We start from the raw sequence: 15179 nt of genomic DNA, 5'->3' as shown, positions 1-15179 counted from the left end.
TGGCATGCACAACAGGAAATATTTCGTTTTTGGAGAACAAGAAAAATAGGTTTCGTTGCGATACACTTATTAATTTGTGCAGTTAGTGTCTGGTAAGTTAATGTTCAAGAAAAAGTATTAATTTTTATTAAAATGTTCTATTATTTTGTGTTAACAACTACTCATTTATTTCAGCCCTTTGTATTCAGCATGTATCTTTCGAAATAAACCTAAGTTTCCATGAAAATTTAAACTTTTGTTTTTTTGCGGCCCACATAAACGTAAACCTTGTTTATTTGGCCCATGTTAGCCTTTGAGTTTGACATGCTTAGCTAAGAGTTGACATGTTTGAAAAACCCAACTCTTAGTTTTGTTGACTTTTATTATTTTTCTCTTGTCTATTTTATTTCTGCTCTAATCTTTATTATTTTCTTTCTTCTGCTAACTTCCTTAGTTTGTTCTTTTTCTAGTTCTTTGAGGTGAATGTTAGGTTGTTTGTCAGAGCTCTTTCTTTTCTATATAGGCATTTATAGATAGTCCTTGGGCTAAGTCGGACTCGATGTACATCATTTCGTGGTTATGTCGCCATCTCCCATCCTATATAATAAAAGAGAAACATGTAAATTGACCGTCCCCCTGCTATGCTCACCAGCCAATCAGGAGTGAGTATGCAAATTAACCTGGCAAAGATAGCAGGTTAATTTGCATACACAGGTGCTGGCAGAGAGCAGGCAGGGAGAGCTGGCAGAGAGTGGAGTGGCTTGGGGAACTTGGCTCCCCAAGCCACCAGATGGAGAGCAGAGAGGGAGAGCTGGCGGCTTGGAGGACTTGGCAGAGTGGGAGGCTGTGGAGAGAGAGCAGGAAGGGAAAACCAAGATCGTGGGGAGCACCAGGAATTCTGGGAATTGTAGTTCTGGTGGCAGATGGATCTCCTAGACACTAGATTCAGCAAAGTGAGCCTGGAGCATGTTACTGTTGTGGTGGGGGATGGAGGGAAAGCAAAGGTGAGAGACTTAAGTAAAATCAGAGTGTCTAGGAAAAATTAAAGGGAAGATATCCTAAAACTTCCAGGAAATCTCCACCAATGAAGCAAAGAAAAAAAAAAAGCCTCTATTATTCTGTGAGCAACAAACCAAACTGAGTTGGGGTCTCAGACAATTTGCTCATATGATTGCAAAGACAGACAGAAACTCCTGGATTGGAGAGGGCTCCCCTGAGGGCTCCCAGATTGGAGAGGGTGCAGGTCAGGCTGAGGGAACCTGAACACACCCCAGTGCACGAATGTCGTGCACCGGGCCTCTAATTTATTTATATAAAAAGAATTCTGTCATTTCGACGTATGTACATATGTGCTTTATGTTTTTTATTATTTATTTACCACAAGTAAAGGTCAGGAATTATCTTTCTTTTAATTTTTTTGTTTTACTGTTTCACTTCATTACTGCTGTGTATGTGCTCCACGTGAGTAATGTAGGTGCTTATGTACGTGGGTTCCGACTTACGGCGACAATCGCGTTACATCATGCCCTAGAAACGGATCTCCGATGTAACCCGAGGACCTACTGTACTGCTAAAAAATTCCCTCTTAGTACTGCTTTTGCTGCATCCCATAAGTTTTGTTGTATTGTGTTTTCTTAACAATTAAAATATTTTTTAATTTCTGTTTTGATTTCTTCTTGACCCAATGTTTGTTCAACAGTATGCTTAGTACTCTCATATTTTTAAAAAATTTCATTTTTCTTTCTGCTATTAATTTCTAGTTTAATTCCATTGTGGTTGCAAAGATACTTGGTATGATTTCAGACTTCTTAAATTTGTTAAAACTTGTTTTATGACCTAACACAGCCCTGGGCAAACTACGGCCCGCGGGCCGGATCCGGCCCTTGAAATGAATAAAACTAAAAAAAAAAAAAAAGGCCATACCCTTTTATGTAATGATGTTTACTTTGAATTCATATTACTTCACACAAACTCTCCATCCATGCTTTTGTTCTGGCCCTCCGGTCCAGTTTAAGAACCCATTGTGGCCCTCGAGTCAAAAAGTTTGCCCACCCCTGACTTAACATGTGATCTACCCTTGAGAATATCCTGTGTACACTTCAGAAGAGTATATATTCTGTTGTGGTTGGGTAGGATATTCTGTATATATCTGTTAGGTACATATGGTTTATAGTGCTTATTTCCTCTGTTTTCTTATTAATCGTTTTTTTGGGTAGTCTGTTAATTACTAAAAGTGGAGGATTGAATTGATATCTGTTACTACTATTGTGTTGTTATTTCTCCCTTCAATTCTGTCAATGTTTATTTCATTTATTTGATTTCTCTGATATTGGATGCATATATATTTATAACGTTATTTCTTTAGTAAATTGACCCTTTTATAATTATATAATATTCTTCTTTGTCTCTTGTAAGCTTTTGATATAAAATCAATTTTGTCTGAGTACAACCATCCCAGCTCTTTTTGTTTACCATTTGCATAGAATATGTTTTAACATTCTTTCACTTTCAGTGTGTTCTTAAATCTAAAGTGAGTCTCCTTTAGACAGCATATGGTTGGATTAAAAAAATACATTTAGAGACTGTCTTTGGGGAATTTAATCTGTTTACATTTAAAATAATTTCTCATAGGGAAAGGCTTATTGTTGCCATTTAAAAAATTGTTTTATGTCTGTCTTGTAGCTTTTTTGCCTCTCTTTTTCTCTCTTGTATCTTGTTTTTGTTTTATTGTTTTTTTGTTTTTGTTCTTTTGTAGACATGCTTTTTCATTTTCATTTTCTTTTGTGTATCTTGTATTGGTATTGTCTTTGTGTTTACCATATGACTTAAATAAAACATAATTATAACAATTATTTTGAGCTGGTAACAACTTCAACCATATACAAAAATTATACTCTTTTATTCTTCCCATATGCTTTGTATTATTGATTAGAGGCCTGTGCACGAATTAGTGCACCAGTGGGGTCCCTCAGCCTGGCCTGTGGGATCGGGCTGAAACTGGCTCTTCAACATCCCTCAAGGGGTCCCAGATTGCAAGAGGGTGCAGGCCAGGCCGAGGAACACCACTGGTGCATGATTGGGGCAGGGGAGGGGTGCGGGAGGTTGGCCATCTGGGGAGGGATTGAGGGAGGGTTCCAGGGTGTGTCTGGACTGTCTCACTCAGTCCTGATCGGCCCGACCCCAGCAGCAAGCTCACCTACTGATTGGAGCATCAGTCCCCATGTCATAGCGACTGGTCGACCAGTTGACTGTCTGCCCCCTGGTGTTCAGTGCACATCATAGCAAGTGGTTGAGTGGCCTTAGCATATCATTAGCATATTATGCTTTGATTGGTTGAACGGCTGACTGGACGACTGGACACTTAGCATATTAGGCTTTTATTATATAGGATGGTACAAATTACATTTTTCATATTATGCATTTATTAACTTATTTTTATAGTTACTTTTGTACTTTTATTTTTAACTCCTATACCACAATTAAAGGTGATTGATGCATCACCATCACAGTAGTATAGTAGTCTATATTTTTATCATATTTACTTTTATTGGTGAGCTTTATAGTTTCATATGTTTTTGTGTTGTGGTTTAGCATCCTTTCATTTCAACTTGAAGGACTCCTTTGGCTTTTCTTGTAATGCAGGTCTAATGGTAAAATAGTTGCTTAGCTTTTGTTTGTCTGGCAAAGTCTTCATTTCTTTAATTTGAAAGAGTTCTGCTGGGTATAGTACTCTTGGTTAGAAGTTTTTTCTTTCAGCATTTGAAATGTATCATTCCAATGCCTGCAAGCTTTCAATGGATAAATCTACTGATGATTTCATTGTAGTTTTCTTTTAGATGATGAGTCACTTTTGGTGTTTTTAAAATTCTTTCTTTGTCTGACTTTTGACAGTTTGATTATAATCTATCTTGATGTGGACTCCTTTGGATTTACCTCAGTTGGAATCTCTTGGACTTCTTGAATCTAGATGTTTTCAGCCATTATTTCTTCAAATAAGCTTTTTATCCATTTCGCTCTCTTTTCTTCTTTTGAGAATCCTACATTGTGTGTATTGGTCTTCTTCATGGTATTCCATAAATCATTTAGGCTTTCTTCACTCATTTTCATTGTGGGTTTTTTTTCTCCGTTAACTAGATCATTTCAAATGACCTCTCCTTAAGTTCTTTGATTCTTTTATTTGCTTAAGTCCGCTGTTGAACCCTTCTACTAAATTTTTCAATTTATTTATTGTGTTCTTCAACTCCAGAATTTTTATTTGGTTCTTCTTGAAATTCTCTATTTCTTTGTTGATATTCTCATTTTGTTCATGCATCATTTTCCTGAGCTGGTTGAGTCTCTTCATTAGGGTTGAATTCTTGGTAATATAATTCATATATCTATTTATTGAGGAATGCTTTCTGGAGATTTATTTTGTTTATTTGATTGGGCCATGTTTCATTTTTTCTTTGTGAGCCTTGTAACTGTGTGTTGGGATATACGTATTTGAAAAAACACCATTTCTTTCAGTCCTTACAGACTTGCATCATACAGGGAAAGAACTTCATCAATCAGTGGTGCTAGAGATTCTGGGAGTCTCTCAAACCTTTCCTGGAAGTAGGTAATCTCTGGGCTTGTGCATATATTTTCCCAGTTAGAGAGGTTTACCAGTTTTGTTTTGTTTTAAGGAGCTTGTTGTCTCTTTATTTCCTCTGGTGTCTGTCTGCAGCACTGCAGGTTCTCTGGTCTGCCAAAAGCCACTAAGCTCTCTTTTGTTCTCTATGGCCTCCAGGTACTCAATGTATGCCAGTTTTTATCTGTGCTCTGAATCATATGAGATGGAATATTTTATGCCTGTTTCACTGTTTTATTTTTTCACAAGGGAAAAGCCACAAGCTGGGCATTTTCTCCCAATTGCAGTGAGCTGTGTCGGTTTCTGTTTGCAGTATTACAAGTTCTCTGGTGTTTCCATGAGCTTGAGCTCTTTCATGTTCTTTGAAGCCTCCAGGCATTCAAGGTATGCTGTTCCTCATCAGTGCTCTGAGACAGGTGAGACAGAAATCACTCCTATACGCAGCCCCCTAAAAAGTCAGAGCATTGATATATATTCCATTCTTCCCTTTCCCTCCCCAGGGAGAAGCTACAAGTTGGGTCTTTCTTCCTAATTGTGAACAGTATCAGGTTGAGGGGGAGGTCTGACATGGTTGAAATAAAATGACTTCTCTTACCTTTAAAATGGAGCTGTTTTTGGCTTTGCAGTACTGAGACTTTCTAATTGGTTTCTAGAGTGCTAATAAAGGCTTTTTGGACCATACATTAAGTTGGCATTTCTGTGGGGGAATGAAGTTAGGGGTTTCCTGTTTTGCCAAAATATTGATAGCATTCAAACACAAAGTATTGTTTTATGGCATTTCCTAAAATTGTAACCCAGCATCACTCTGGTGGTGGTAGAGCTAGTTTCATAATTGATATTGTTCAAGAAACCATTTTACAAATTTTCAAAGACCTTCTTTTCAAGGGATGTCAATTTATTATGATTAGTAATAAACATATTGGAAGAATGTGTTGCATGAAAGAAAGGGGTGATGAATGGCTTTAAATTAATAGGGTTTTTATCCAATGCTAGGCATACTAGTGTTGCTTACAAATCAATTAAAGGTTAGAGGAAAGTTCAATCATTGAACTCTCTCTGGGTTTTCCTTACACAGAGATATTCTTCCAAATACAATTGCGTTGGGAACCCATGAATCCTGAGTTATTTTGGGGAGAGGCAGCTTAAAATTCACTGGGTAGTTTTCATGATGTTTCAAACAGGCTCCATAAATTTTGTGATCTATGGCCTTGGAATTTGTCTGCATGTACTTCCTCCTTTTTCTGAGGAAGAGATTGGAGAATCTTGAACTGCTGAAGTGGAGAACGTGACTTATACTATTTAGCCTACTGCATGAGCTGGCAAATTTCAGGGACTAAAATGTGAATTGTATGCCCTTGGCAGAATGGTATCCATGAAACCTCCCCTGTGATTAAACAGTCTGTAAATGAATGAAGTTTTATTTCCTGCAGAGAGGCAGGTGAATCAGTCAACAAAACCACATTATTGAGTGTCTCTGCCCTTGGCTGCATGTTAGGAAAAATTTTATCTCGACCAGGTGAAGTGTACAAAATGGGCCTACTCTGTGCTTTCCCAAGCATGTTCTGATTTTTAGAGTCCTAGTTTTCAGCTTCAGCGTACTACCTGCAACAGAAGGAGAATTCAATAATAGGCAATGTTTTTTTCATCTTTGAATTCCTTTGTCGTCAGGGATGGTTTTCTTAGTGACATCCTGAATCTGTTTCTCTTCCCACTTCAGATCCAGTTGGCCATCTAAGCAATTATCTGGTTCACCACTCACCAGAAACCTAATTATAGAGAGAACCACCTGGAGTGCTCATAGCTCTTCTCAAGGTACGGAGAGCGGTTCCCAGGAGAGAGCTGAGAAGACAAAGCCCGTCATGGCAATCAGGTGGCCCCTGGAAATAGGAATTCTGCTTCACATTCTAGACAATAGAGCCATACTTTTTTATTATTTAAAGACAGCTTTTTTCTTTCTTCTCAGCTACTTGACAGCTAGCAATTTAAATGAGCTAGGTTTATGGCTGGCTGCAGAAATCCTCCTCACTCAAACCCTGTATCTATCCATCAGGTAGCGTGCAGCACTCTACGGTGGAGGCAGCAAGGGGACAGCTCATCAGAATCACCCCAGTGGAATGTTATGATAGAAAAGGAGAGGAATAGATTACATATTTATGTAGTCTTTGACAATGCAGTGGGACAGGAAGATTGCTTGTAACGTATGCAGTTACATTAAGTGACTATTAACCTTCACTGGTAAAATGTCTGGCGAATACGTTTATGCCTGTGCATGTTGTGTGGCTTGAAAAATTAATGAGACTTTTAAAATAATCAAATGAAAAGTATTTGTTACCCTAGATTTTGGTGAGCTATCAAAACAAAATAGGGAATAACTCACAAAAATAAAGTGTCTGCCAAGAGAAAGAAAAATATAAATTGTGGGGTGGGGGAATTAAGATATGCAGATCTTGGAACTGAGTTTCATTTGATGGAGTAAAAGGAGGGAATGTGCCTATCGTAACTCAGTTTCATTTGTAGATTATGGTTGGCAAATTACTCTTTTGTCATAAATGTATCATATTCGGGAGAAAAGAGGCGGCCTTTGCAGGAATGTTTTATTTCTGTGGGTGTCAGACTTTTCTTCAACCTGCTGACCTGCAGGGTTGGTTTTCCAGGTATGGTCATGAGTGGACCTTCTGAACTGAGCCTTCACTTCCTGAAGCAGGATGTTTCAAAGATGCTTTTTTGACAAGGAGAGTTTGACTCTGCTGAAGGTTCAATCACACCATTAAACTTAAATTTTTAAAAATTGATTTTAGAGAGAGGAAAAGGGAGGGAGGCAAGAGGGAGGGAGGGAGGAAGAGAGAGAGAGAGAGAGAGAGAGAGAGAGAGAGAGAAGAGAAACATCGAGTGGTTGCCTTCCACACATGCCCCAATTGGGGATCAAACCCACAACCTGTGTATGTGCCCTGACAGGGAATTGAACCTGTGACCCTTCAGTGCATGGGAGGATACTCCAGCTAATTGAGCCACACTGGCCAGGGCACACCATTAAACTTTTTTTTTTTTTAACATTCTTACCTGACTTTCATGAAACCATCCCCATCAATTTTTGAAACTCACCCATTCTTCATATGCTGAGGTCCACATTCTACTCAACATCCTGCACCAAAGCAGCAGTGATGTACATCAGGGATGAAACACTGGAGCCCCTGAAGGTTGGAGACCACAAGTTCTCGCTGCCCTCATTTCATGGCCACCAGATAGGAGGGACAGGAGATAAGGGGTTCCAGCAATTTCACTGTGAGTGAGGAACAAAGGCCTTTTTGGCTCCCCATTTTAACATTTTTTACAAAGCCCTTTGTGTTTATCTTGCTGTAGTGCAAGGTGGGGAGGGAGACGAAGGCTGTCGACTGATGACCAGGGACTCTGTCTCTAGGACAACAACATCCAACTCTGCCAACAGAGATACCCTCCTGCCCCAGCCAAGCAGTGCAGTGAGGGAGCAGTCATGCTGTACCCAGAGCCCTCTGAAAAGAGAGGGCCACTTGGTTTTCCTGGCTGAGTGACCATTCAAAGCACTTACCAACTTGGAGAAAAGAGTAATCCTCTGAAGGATCCACCATGTTATCCTCTTATACGACATGGCACTGGTGTGTGTGTGTGTGTGGCTCTTTAATGCATCTTCTTCAAAGGCAGGTGGATTTGTTCATTGGCAGACTGCAGCAGGCCCATGCGGATCACAGCACCATCTTATCTTAATTGTTAAATAAGAAAACGACATGTGAGTTTGGCCAATTGATCTGCAGCATTCTAGTTTCCTGCAATTTAAGACTCTGTCCTGGGGATGAATGAAATATTCAGAGGGCAGAGGAGTGAGAGATGGAACCTGCAGGGAAGAAAGTAGTTAGAATCAAGTTAGAATCAAGGCAGGCACAGTCCTGTGTTCCAGGGATTTTGAAGCAGGTGCCGGTTGGTACTGATGGACTGTGTGAGTCCTGGTGCTGGTTGTGGCCCTGGCAGTGAGCAGGGAGGGAGTAAACCTGAAGGGTCCTCCAGCCTCACCTCTTCAGGACTGAAGCTTTTCTCTGAATTTCCATGATATCAACAACTAGGAGGGAGGTCTCAGGAAATAGCTGAAGAAAAGAAGATTGGCTCCAGTTAACCGAGCCTCCAGGGATTCCAGTCTCACCCTTTCCAGCAGCCTCGAGGTCACCAGCAGGGCCTGCAGCAGATCTTCCTGGGCCACAGCCTAGCTGTCCTGCTGGTCTGGACACAGCAAGAGGAACAGACTGTGCCTGGTCTTAGGGAGCTTACGGTCTAGAAGACAGGAAGGCAAATAACCATAAAACAAGATAAACTGATCTCATAGGTGTGTTCCTGAGAGCCCGAAGCTGCCAGTGCTTTGGGAGGCCACCTGGTGTACTCTGGTGGCATGTGCCCTGGTGTGGGGATCTTCTTTTCCCCCTGCGTGAAGCAGAGGGGATCCTAGGTAAAGTTTTCAGACTCTCTCAGCTTCTGTTTCCTTTTCTTTCTTTGTCCTCACCTGAGGATATTTTTTTCCATTGATAATTAGAGAGTGGAAGGGAGGGAGGGCAAAGACAGAGAGAGAGAGAGAGAGAGAGAAAGAGAGAGAGAGAGAGAGAGAGAGAGAAACATTGATGTGAGAGAGACACAAGACACATTGATTGGTTGCCTCCCACACCTGCCCCAACCAGGGCTGGGGATCGTACCTGCAACCCAGGGACATGCCCTTGACTGGGCTTCAGATCCACGACCCTGCAGTGCACAGGGTGATGCTCTATCCACTGAACCACACTGGCCAGGGTGGCTTCTGTTTCCTTTTATACAAAATGCAGGGAGAAAATAGTGTCTGCTTCTTAGGACTAAGATCATTCAAGAAGTTTGTGAACAACTATTTTATACCCCAAACTGTACTTGGTGTGGAGTTGAAGACAGGTCACAGCTCACAGCCTCATGGGACTGACAAAAGAATGAAGAGAGAATTACAGTCCCATGGAGTATGGAATGTGGGGGGGGGGCGGTTAGGGGGGGTCGAATTCTGTCCAGGGTGGCTCCTGGAAGGCTTCCTAGTGGAGAGAGATGGATTTTTAGCTTGGACAATGCAATTGTTCATAGGCATAGCTCCAGCTCTAGCTTTTGTGATTCTTTGTTCCTCTCGGAGCTGCGTGTGGCCTTGATAAACTCCTGCCGAGGGAGTCGGGGAAGATGGACCTGGTGGGGCAAGCAGGCCAACGGGGCTCGGATTTTAGAGGAGCCGCAGGATTTCGCCAGCAGCTGGGTGCATACAGCAACTCTTTCCTGTGTTCCTGAAGACAGCTCATTTTTGTTGGGTATTGAGACCACGCTGGGAGACAGCTTTAAATGTGCTGACCTCACAAAAGCCAGGTAAAGAGGTGGGACTGGCTTGGTGACCTGTGAGCCTCATTTATGGAGCCGTGCTTGGTGCTGAGCCCAGGAGGAGATGGGCTCGGGAAGAAAAAAGGAAATGAAAAACGTGGTCCATGTGCTCTAAAACTTAGAGCCAGGCTACAAATCAATGGCCAGAGATTCTATCTGGGGATTAACAGACATGTGACAGAGATTAATACTAACTACCTTTCGTAGAGAACAGCATGTGTGTTCCAGGCATTGTGCGGGGTGCTTTATATGTGCCATTTCTAATTAATTTTTCAAAATCCTTGCCAAAGCAGCTTTTATTATCCTTGTACATGTGAGGAAAGTGAGGCTGAGACTTGGAAGGGCCATGAGGGCAGAGCTGGGATTCAGAGGCAGGTTTGTGGGACAGCAGCTCCGTCCTCTTTCTCCTGTGCTGGGTGCAGGTTTTAAATCCAGCCCGGAGAGGCCGGGGGGTTGCTGAGTGCAAAGGTGGGAGTTTTGGTGAGGCGACATTTTGGAGTTCTTTGAACTGTTATCACGGAAATTAGGGTTATCCCAATATCCCACAAGGGAATGATGTTTCCTTGTCCTAGTCACCCCTGAGCAGGGATGGGACTAGGGGCCTTGCCGAGCAGAGGAAAGGAGGTGCGGCTGCTTGTCCACAGAGGCTGTGGGGAGCAGAGAGGCCCTCCCAGGGCTCTCCATGCAGGCTCCGGAGGGGCGGAGGAGGACAGCAGAAATAGGATCAATAGGATCAAGCCCCAGGGCAGGGAAGCCTGAGGCCAGACTGAATTGAGATGACCCTGGGACCAGCTCCCTCTGAGAGAGGCTGCATGTCTGCTGGGGGTGGGGGCAGGGTCCATGTGGAAGCACTTGTCAGCTCCATCTCTCCCTGTGGGGAGCCCCTGACAATTCTGCGTCTCCCATGGGACACATTTGCAAAGAGGCTCTTCGTTTCCCCCAGGATGTGGAATCACTGAGCTCTGCAGCGAATGACTGGGAGCAGCAGGAAAACTGTTCCTGATCCTGTTCCTGGGGGGCTGTAGGGAGCAGCCTGTAGGGCATAGTGGGCTGAGATTTGAATGATTCTTTTCCAGAGCATCAGCGCAGTGTGGCAACGTATTCTGGGAGCTTGGAGGAATGTGCTCAGGTTCATTTGAGGGGATAGAAGGGAGGCTGGAGCCTGTGATTCTCTTCCTGAGGTTGGTTGGGTGACTCAGGTGCCCAGCCTGCTCTCTATTTCCAGAGACTACGACTTGCAGCAGACGAGGCACCAGGGTCCTCAGCAATAAGCCATTGTTGGGCTCTGCTCTTTCTCTCTTCCCCTTCATTCCCCGACTGAGAATGGATGGCAGCGGCACATTTTGGTTCAGGACAATTAGGCCCCACCATCTGTTACCCCATGCAGGTAGGACTTTGTTCTATTGCTGTGCCAAGCTTTGCTCTTAGTCTAAGATGCTTCAAGGGGAAGACAGTCACCCAGGGTCCCCGGGATTGGGATTCACGTTTAGCTGACAACAACAACAATGACAAAAGGCCTGGCCCAGCTTCACTGGTGCCTGGTGGTGGTTCTGCCTTTCAGACCCACCCATTAGTGGACATTTCTGCTTCAGGGGCTTTTACTAGTCAAAGAAGAAATCCTACCATAGATATTACTCCTGTTGGCGTATTTACCAGGTGGGGATGGGAAAGAGAGATGGGTTAAATTTTGGAGCAAAGAAAGCGTTTCTTCTCAAACCCTCAAGACTTTGAGCTCTGGTGGGCTCCTTCACCGTTCCCTGTACCTCATTCCCTGGCGGCCAGGAGCCCGGGCCATGCTGCTTCTGAAAGAGCACAGATTCCCTCTCTGCACCATTGGCCGGCCCCGGCGGGTGTGGGCGCCTGCGTGGGCACCTCTTGGTATAGTCTATTCTATAACAAAATCTCTGAACTTGGGTTAAGGAAAAGAAAACAACAACACAATCTTGCTCCTTCCTCACTGGTGTGGTGTAAAGGGCCTGGAGTGTTCATGGCATGGTTTTGCCCAGGGGTTTAGCGATTTTCTGCTTTATTCTCAAACCGTCCTGTAGGAGGCGCTGACTGGCTGATGGATGATGCGCTCATTTGAGTGTTGCAAGGATGAAAGCCAGCGGACACCTGACCCTCTGAGGTCATGAGCCAAATCAGACCAGAGCCGGGGCCAGACCTTGTCTCTGGAACCTGTGGTATTCTTCTCTGGCCACTCACAGCTCTGGCAGGACGCTGCCCGGAGCTTGGCCTGTGAACTCTCCTGTGCAGCCCCGCTGCTGGGGTGTAAGGGAGCCGGGTTTGGGTACTGAGCCATATCCTAGGGGGTTTCTAGGCACTTTTTGAAATAAGATGTGTCTAGGATCCCTTTAAAATAGAAGCACCCACAAGAATAGGGATATTAATGCAGCTACATGTCAAGCAGTGAAAGGGGCTCCACATTTGCAAATAACCGATCATCTGCTTTTTCTGGTTTGGGCATAGCAATGGGAGACTCACTTTTGTCAGAGAGTATAACACCTAATGAATTCAGACGAACTAAGTAAATTAGGGCACGGGCGTACATGGTGATACTAGGCAGTCACTAAAATGATGCTGTAGAATATTTTAACGCCATGGGGAAGGTTCATGCTTTATTAAGTGTAAAAAGCAGGTTACTAGAGTGGGTGCAAAATTATCCTATTTTTCTTGTCATTGAAAAAGAGTCCAGAAAAAGACTGATAGGGCGGGTATCCAAATGTTAACAGTGGTTCTTCCTGGAGTTCGGTTTGCAGGTAATTGCTATAATTTCTTATTTTTATATATTTGTTATTTTTAGTATACATGTGGCATTTCTCAAATAATAGGGGAAACAGCAATAAAAGTGTGTGTGTGTGTGTGTGTGTGTGTGTGTGTAAAGCTTAGATTTGTGAAAAAGAGGGAAGAGTAGATACTTGGAACTTATTTGGAAGTATTGGGACTAATTACCTGTGCTTACAGAATCAGCAAAGTGCAAATAACCTTATCTTTTTCTACAGGATGGATGTAATTACCAAATGAGAACGTCCTGTGTGAAAACTCTAAGGCATCAGCATTTTTTGATACTCTCCAGGTAGCTTTAATATATGGCCAGGACTGAAAGCCAGTCATTAGCATGGGGCTCAGGAATAGACATCAATAGGGAGTCAATCTCCTTCTCTCCCACCCCCACCCGCAAGCCAAGAGAGAGAGAGAGAGAGAGAATATCTAGGGTGGGCTTAGCATATAGATACTTAGAAAAAGGTCAGCCATCTTTTTCTGAAATCAGTGTTTTACTTCTGGTTACAATAAAACCATGACATTCTGAAGTAAATGAGACAAAGAAATGACTTTGAATCTGTCCCTTTCAGATGAGCTGTGTTTGTTAAACCAACATTGGAGGTACTGTCAGAGGCCTGAGAGATTAGTACCCACTTTGAAATATGTGCTCTTTAAGATTTTTAGACCAGCTTGTAGGAGGGTTGCCCTTGGGTGAGAGGAGGGTCCCTGAGGCCCCTCCACTCCTGAGAAGTGCTGTTTGGGGACAGAGCCATCATGGTACCTTGCCATAGGCGCCCAATTGATTTCAGTACCGTGTCTCACCTGCATCTGGCCGGGGGAGGCAGCTTTCTTCCTGTTCCGTGTCGCAGCCTCTCATTTCTTGGGTTGCTCTTGCAGTATTTCATGGACATTACTTAGTAGAAAATAGCCGTAAATGTTCGCTGAATTATTAATTCGTTAATAAATTCATTAAACTCTTGGTGCTTTGCAGTGATTGATGATGAGGGCCCGTCCCCCATTGGAACCCCTGTTCTCAGGCACAGATCCCCACTGCTGTGCATGGGGCAGGGCAGGGAGGGGATGCTGATGAAGGGTGGGATGACACAGCTACAGAGTTTTGTGCAAATTCTCCTTTCATCCAGGAAGAAAGCTCCACGGAGGCCAGCTCACTGAATGTGCGTTACTGTTTTGATGATTAATGATTCTGGCGTGTTGATCCACCCTCTTTTCTTCAAAACAATTATTTCAGCTGTAATCTCCCCTGCGGAACTGCTTCTTCTGGTTAGTCAATCAGTAGACAACATAAAATTCTTAAATGAAGACGACAGCAGCGCGGCTCCACCTGGGTGCCTCTGTGCTGTGCCGTTTATAATTGCACTGAGGTTTGCTTGCCTTTTTTCCTGAGCTGAGAAAAGACTTGATGTCATTCATTTGAATGGGAGGTCGGCAGTCACTATTTGCAGAGCCCTCCCAGGCCAGGAGCTGTGTTAAGCACGCTGGATACGTTTTCTCATGTAATCTGCACAAGAATCCTTTTAAGGAAAGTAGTATCAGCTCCGTCTTACAGACTTGGCTCGGCAAGGCTCAGTGGCTTACCTGAGGCACGGGGCTGGGCAGTGCAGCTGCGCTCAACACACAGGGCAAAGTGTGCTCTTTCTAGGCCTTTTGCCTCTCGGGTTATTGTGCAAAGAGGCAGGCATTTTCATGTCCGGGTTCCTCCATGACCAGTTTGGTGACATCGACGTATAAAAAGGGACATTGAACAACCTAATGCCTTCAATGTGTGAGCTCCTCTACTGAAGGCTGGACCATGAATGGTGGAGAGACCCCACCCTCTGAGTCCCTACTTACGTGGCAGGAATGCTACTAGATACTTTTCTGGAGGTTGTATTTGATCTTCACGATAATCCCATGTGATAAGTGTCGGTAGCCTCAACTCACAGTTCAGTGAAGGGGAGGGATCTGCTTGAGGACACAGAGCTTAAGCGGCAGAGCCAGGATTTGGATTTATGTTCGAGCTTCTCGTAAACAGTTACCGTCAGTGGGAATCACGCCACAGCGTGCTCCGCCCCTGGTAGAGGACAGTGCATTTAGCAGGCACTTGTGCTGCCTGCCTGTGCCAAGAAGAAGGGAGCAGAGGCACTCGGGAGAACAGCAGGAGGCCGGGAAGGGTGGGAGCTTCTGGAGGAGGCCATTGATTTGCTTCCTGACTGGAGGGAGGGGGCGGACAAGTGGGTGATGAGAACAAAGCTCCCAAGACCAGTGTGGAGTGACCAGGAGGGGCCTGTTCCCTGGGCAGGAATTCTGGCGACTCTGCCGTCTTCTATCTCATCACCTCATCGCCGTGTTTTCTTCCTGTGGGCTCCTCGCTTCACCCTTCCCTTCCGCCAGGAGCAAGGGCGGAAGGCCTTCTCCACTCGGAGTCTCT

Source organism: Myotis brandtii, unplaced genomic scaffold, assembly GCF_000412655.1.
Source record: "Myotis brandtii unplaced genomic scaffold, ASM41265v1 scaffold668, whole genome shotgun sequence".
Lineage (NCBI taxonomy): Eukaryota > Metazoa > Chordata > Mammalia > Chiroptera > Vespertilionidae > Myotis > Myotis brandtii.
Note: the sequence above shows the minus strand (reverse complement) of the source record.